We start from the raw sequence: 7,059 nt of genomic DNA, 5'->3' as shown, positions 1-7,059 counted from the left end.
TAGAGACAGTGGCATTGAGTAAAAGGCAGGAGGCAGAGCTGGAGGTAGCAGAGCTGAAGATGTTAAGGTTTTCGTTGGGAGTGGCGAGGATGGACAAGATTAGAAATGAGTTTATTAGAGGACAGCACATGTAGGATGTTTTGGTGACAAGGTGAGGAGGCGAGATTGAGATGGTTTGGACATGTGCAGAGAAGGGACATGAATTATATTGGTAGAAGAATGCTGAAGATGGAGCCACCAGGTAGGAGGAAAGAGGAAGGCCAAGGAGGAGGTTCATGGATGTGGTGAGGAAGACATGCAGGTAGTTGGTGTGAAAGAGGCAGATGTAGAGGACAGGGTGGTATGGAGCGGATGATCCGCTGTGGCGACCCCTAATGGGAGCAGCTGAAGAAGAAGAAGAAGATATATATATATATATATATATATATATATATATATATATATATATATATATATATATATATATATATGTATATATATATATATATATATATATATATATATATGTGTATATATATATATATATATATATATATATATATATATATATATATATATATATATATATATATATGTATGATATATAAAATTACTGTATATAATTTTATATATCATATATATATATATATATATATATATATATATATATATATATATATATATATACATACATACATACACAAAATAAAAATACACGAAAAGCCACAGTTACATCTTGATATCATTAGATAAACTCATTTTGTTACAACAATTGTGCTATACTATTGCTAACATATACCCATTTGCTGTATTAGTTTTAGCCTGTGGAATCAAATACAGGTAGTCGTCGACTTACGACCACGATTGGTACCGACAGACAGGTCGTAGCCGCGGCGTACGACAGTCGTAACACGATTTGGTCGTAAGTAGAGTAGGCTATACGTACAGTACTGGGAAATTATGCCGGAAGCTGGTATGCACGCCGCGGCTAGCGATTGTGGTCGTAAGGTCGTAAATGGTCGTAAGTTGCATAGGTCGTAAGTCGACGACTAACTGTACACATGCCCTTATTGTAAGTTATGCATTTTTAACTATTGTTTTTTATTTATTTATTTATTTATTTTATTTTATTTATTTATTTTTTTTCTTTTTTATAAATTCAAATATTTGTACACACCAGGATTCAGAAGCATTTCTAGCTTACTAGTGATTTGAACATGACTGTTGGTAGATAAGGAAATGTTCACCTATAATTGATATTTCAATTATTTCACCTTTTTTAATCAAGTTTGTAGGATTTTTTGACTATATGCATATAGATAATACAGTCCTACTGCATGACAAATGCAGTTAATAAATCATGAACATAAAGTTAGTAGAGGTATATTTTGGAGGAATGTTTCTGTTCTCACCCAAAATCAACTAGATTGCTTCAGAAGACATTTATTAAACTACCAGTCTTATAGCTTACTATTAAGCTTGTTTTTTGGGGTTCATTTTTTTTTCTTCAAAATATGAAAACTGTACCTATTCACTTGCATTGTATGTGTATATTCAAATCATACCTCCATTAAAATATGGGTTACATGACTTACACACAGTTATGTTTAGATTGTTGTGCAACACTATGATATTCTGATATTTATTCAGTCATTTATTCATGACTGTATAACTGATGTGCAGGTGCTGTAGCAAAGCACGCTGAGTGGAATACATTCTAACTGCTATAATTAAGTGTAAAAAGAACCGAAGGAAATATCTGTTTGCTTAATGAAGTCAGCCAACATGGTTCATTGTATTATTTGGTTTTTGTTTCCAGTATTTTTTTTTTTATAAAAATACAGGTATAGGTATTGGGCAACTAAAAAAAAAAAACAAGTATTGCATTTGTTCTGGAAAAAAGTGGTATCTCTGCATCCATACATATTATAAGTATTTAATTTTAAAAGGAAAATTTGTTGCAAAAAATTCAGTTAAGAGGACAGTTCACTTTAATTCAAAAACACAAATTAAGTGATTTCTGTCCCTCAATTGACAGTCTGCACAGCTATCACATTGATGCTTCAAAAAGTTCATTAAAAGATCATAAAACGAATTCATATTCATCAAGCAGTTTAGTCCCAATTTTCGGGAGAGACTCGATCTCTTTATATGACAAACAGATTTAATGTAGGCTTTTATTTTTTACTTAAACCCAATACTCATCCTCATACTTCAAACAAGCATGCTTCAGCTTCTATTTGCCAATACTGATGTGTGCATTGATTAATGTTTATATGGTGGTATGTGGTGAACCACCCCTTTAAAATACAGCTGTGGTTTTTGTCTATTACAGTGGCAGTGAAGTGGTTTCCCAGTGTGTCCAGAGGAGCTTTGGGGATTGCAGTGAATTTTTATATATAATTAACATCTTTATATAATTTACCAGATATATAGATATATAGATATGTTCCTTGCGTGATTTGTGAAATGTGTTGTATGTACATGTTTTAAACATAAAATAAAGATTTTTTTATGTTTCATGTGAATGTATTTTCTTGGATTAAAATATGTGGAGGACAAAATAAATTAAATTATTTTAAAATATATTTTTTGTAAATATCTTTTTTTTTAAATACACAAAATATATATTCATGTAGATTTTAGCAAATATATTTTTTTGTATATTTTTAAATAAATGTAAAAATATATTTTTTATCATATGGGAACTCAATGCGGTGCATCAGACTTTCTTCAAAACATAATTTGTCAAGGAAGCTTATCATTTCATAAAACATATCCTTTATGAGATTTCAAATTCTATGTGAATTCTTTTCACACAGATTATAAGTGGAGCGCTAGAATCCAAACAGATGCTGAAGAATACTGGGTTGTCTCTGTTTTCTTTTCAGGTTTTAAACAGTAAGGTGACAACAGTGCATTACCTCATTAAACACCCATACTGCTGTTATCAGGAGGAATTGTTCACATTTCTGGGGTTTCTTTGTTGACATGAGTTCTGTTCATTACCCTGAAGTCTTCAGTAAACAGAATGAATGTGGCATTTAGAGATATGTGCTTATGCTTAGCTATCAGTCAGCAGGCATAGTTTTTCTTTGAATTCTTGTGCAGGAGGAGAGAAGGCCTTGTGTTCTCCCTCTTTGAAATACCAAAGCAGTCTGTAACTGGAGCATTGCCAGGGTCTACATTTGTGTGTGTGCATCTGTGTTTGTATCTTTTAGAGAAGTGTGGGCTTCAGTCTGATGTGGGAGCAGCTTATGACATTTCTGGAAAACCCATCCAACTGGCTAGCTATTTGTAAGGAGTGCCATGAGGCTGGGGTAAGAGGCAGGGGTAGGCCCCTGCATATCACTAAAGTATTATTTAAATCATGGCCTATTTCTGTTTAGTGATCATAACATGACAGTAAAACTGTTTTATGCACAGAAACACAGTTTTACGTTTTTTAATTTATAACTTAGACATTATCTACTGGTGTTATTCAAGCAACAGATTTAATTTAGTTATAACAACATGTAAAAATGTTTAGGTGAGATTCTAGGTTTCTTAATCTGTTTTAAAGGGTTAATATATATGCTAAAAGCATAAGTAACCCTTGGTGTAAATCATCAATCTGTAGAACAATTGCACCAAGCTGTTTCTTCTGTGCATGTGGTATCTCTAGATACAGGAGCATGCTTTTATGACATATTTTATGAGTCCATTGTGTTGGTGGAATGTGGAAAGCAACCTCCATCCAACCTGAGACTAACTTTGGCCACTCCCTGCATTTCACTAGGCATAGAAAAAGTGAGATTATTCGTCTATGTTCGATTAGCCTCTCTTTGATGTATGGAGGAAATAGATTTTTACCTAGATTACCAAGATTATGGTAGTTATGGATTGTTCTCTTAAAGTGAAAAAATATCATATTATTATTGAGACAGCTTTCATTCAGTTAAAACTTTAGACAGTAATATTGTTTTTTCATTTTCAGGTAGTAATGTTCTAGCTTGGACACAATTTAAAACAAAAAAATATATTTTTAGCAATTAGTATTGGTTTATTATTTGTCTTTAAGTAAAAAAAAATCATACTTATTACCAGTCCTCACCAAGTGATGGCAGTGATGTCAAGGGGTGTCTTTGCATTCTAAGCAAAAGTAACAAGGGCATTGAGTTTCTGTATGATGTCATCTTGGGTTAGATATCTATGAAAATTTAAAACCTTTACTCTCAGACAACATGTGAAAATGAAGTAGCATTCTGATACAAAATAAGTGTGTTTATCAAGGGTGTGATTTTTGTGAATTTTGTGTATCAAACAATGCTTCCCAGACAAGGCCTTTTGCATATGTTGTTGATGCTTGTCAGGCTGGAAAATTTTACCAAACCAGTCAGACAGATTGTGTACAAATAAAGGAAAAACAAGACCATAGTTACCCTCCCCAGGAGTGATTGACCAACAAAGATCACTCTAAGAGCAAGACTAATGCAAGAGCATGTATTAGTCTGCAAGGTCACAAAAGAACCAGCGGTAACTTCTAAACAATCTAAAAGCATCTCCCACACTGGCTAATTTGAATGATCCTGACCTTAATCCAATAGAAATGTTACAGAAGGACCTGAAACAAGTAGTTTATTTGAGAAAATTCACCAACATACTAGAGTTGTAGCTTCTATGCTTAGAAATCCAAAATCCAATTAAAAAAATCAAATTTATACAAACCAATGCGCAAAAATGGTATTGGTAACTGAAGGTTCACTTACATTTGCACTCAAAAAAATTTAATGTTGTATCATTTTCTTCAGTAGAAAAGTACAAATATAATAAGAAGGTTCTCCTCTTAAAGAAAATCTGATTATTCTAATGCAGAAACTTTATGCACTCAAACATCACTGTAACTGTAATCATTAATATACCATTGTTTTATTGCTGAAACACAAAATCACATTGAGACAAATGATTTAACAAAAGTGGATGACAGCTAAAATTTTCATTGCTTCTCTAATGTAGACAATTTTTTTTTTTTGCGTCTCAAAGTTGTGCAGACCCAAAACCATTTCCTCTCTTTGTTGTTTTCCAACATGATATTCATCACTCTGGCATGCCTAATAGGCTTTTTTCACTTAGAGGATGTCGCAAGCTTTGCTTCTAAATACTTTCCTGCATTCAGTTAGGTCATTTCCATATCACATAATATATTTAACGGGTGACATATTGAGCCTAATTTATTCCTATTCATTTCAGCTAAATAACAATATTAACATATGAGCTTGGTACTTAACCACAGCCAAAAGAAAAAGAATCTTGACAAACATGACTTTATTACATCTTATTTATTTGAAACTCAATCTTCACAACAACAATGAAAGAAAATCCCAGTATTAAACTCAAGAATATTCACTCCTCACCCTTGACTTAATATTAATGAATAAACCAACAAATCTGTCAGACACAAGTGGCAATAAATCATAAATTAAAATTTTTAAATACTGCTAATAATGCAATATATTTGCTGTAATCAACCTATATTCACATATAGGTTTGATCTAGTGGCTAACATACTGTATGTTAAGATCATTTTAAATTAAAGAATTAATGCTGGTTAGCCATTGCATTGTAATCAAGTACTAGGTTTACTAGGTTTGTTGCTCCACCAGCCACCCAGCTTTTGAAAGCTAATATTGCCCTTTGTTATCAGAGTCAGATATTTATTAGACTTATCTTTGTTCTGCAAAAAATGCTATTATGATTCTTTTGCTAAGTTACTCTGACTGGTGTGGCATTTACAGTGCTACTTTGAGGAAGACATCAATCAAAAATAATTCAAATCTGTTTCTGTTTGCTCAGGTTGTGCACATGTGAATGCATGTAAGCGATGAAATATTAGGGACTTTAGTCTGTCTAGTTAATTAAATTTATTTTTTGGGGGAGGAATGAGCTCAGGTTACTGTCTGTGTGGAGGAAGTTTTTTTCTCACCTCCCAAATATATGCTGATGTGTTAACAGAATTGGTTCCAGATCTACCACAACCCTGAGCACTTGTTCAGGTTTTATTTATGTTTGAGTTTCAATTAATTAAAATGTCATTGCATGAATGACAAGTGTATACATTTAAAGGATTTGAGCTTTTTTTAAATCTAAACTAATAAATATGCAATTACATAAATATCATACAATAAGTCAAGCAGGCTTAAATATCACTTTATTATATAAACAAATATCAGTAATTTCATTTATATAATTTAAAAGCCTTTGACAAAAAGAACAACTGATGTATTTTTAAATATCTCAATAGTTGTATAAACCTCCTCTTGTTCTATAAGAAACCATTGGATTATTCAGGAGGTAGCAATACATGAAAGGATGACTTGTGTCCTGCAGAATCCAATTGAACCACTTGATTCAATCCAGTAGAACGTAATCTTTGACAAAGGAATGTTGAATGTATGTTGAACAAATGAATATTTGTGAAACATAAATAGGACTATTACTTGTTTAGAAATATCACAATTTTATTTATTAAAATAAAAAAAATTGGAATAGGAATGCAATATGCATACTGAAATATTCCATTCATTTTGATATAGAACAATACACAGTATAAGAAAATTATTTTCAATACATCAACAGTCATACATCTCTTTTTTTTTCTCTAAAGAAGAAATCTGACAAATTCAGTATGTAAACTTGTAAATACAACATTGCAAGTATACAATATATAGTTAACCAACTAGTGTTTAATGCTCTCACCAAAACCAAAATACACAATGTAAAACATGCACAAATAATGATATTTCCTTTGTTAACTATGTTTCACAGAGTAGGTTACAGTGCTACAGTTGTGTACTAACTTGGCTTTGCACTGGGCATAGAAGTCAGCTTGTCTTGCTTAAATCACTGTATGCTGTCCTGTATATGTTATATATTTACCTTACACAGCATTTACACTCTTGGTCACATTCCAAGCAAACTGGTTATAATGTAATTTTTATGTAGATTTTATATCTCACAAAAGTGGGTACACCCCTTAATTTTCAGCAACCGTTTTAGTATATCTTCTCAAGGGACAATACTACAGAAAAGATACTTGAATAT

Source organism: Silurus meridionalis, chromosome 2 (assembly GCF_014805685.1).
Source record: "Silurus meridionalis isolate SWU-2019-XX chromosome 2, ASM1480568v1, whole genome shotgun sequence".
In the NCBI taxonomy this organism is placed as follows: Eukaryota; Metazoa; Chordata; class Actinopteri; order Siluriformes; family Siluridae; genus Silurus; species Silurus meridionalis.
This window is presented reverse-complemented; position numbering follows the sequence as displayed.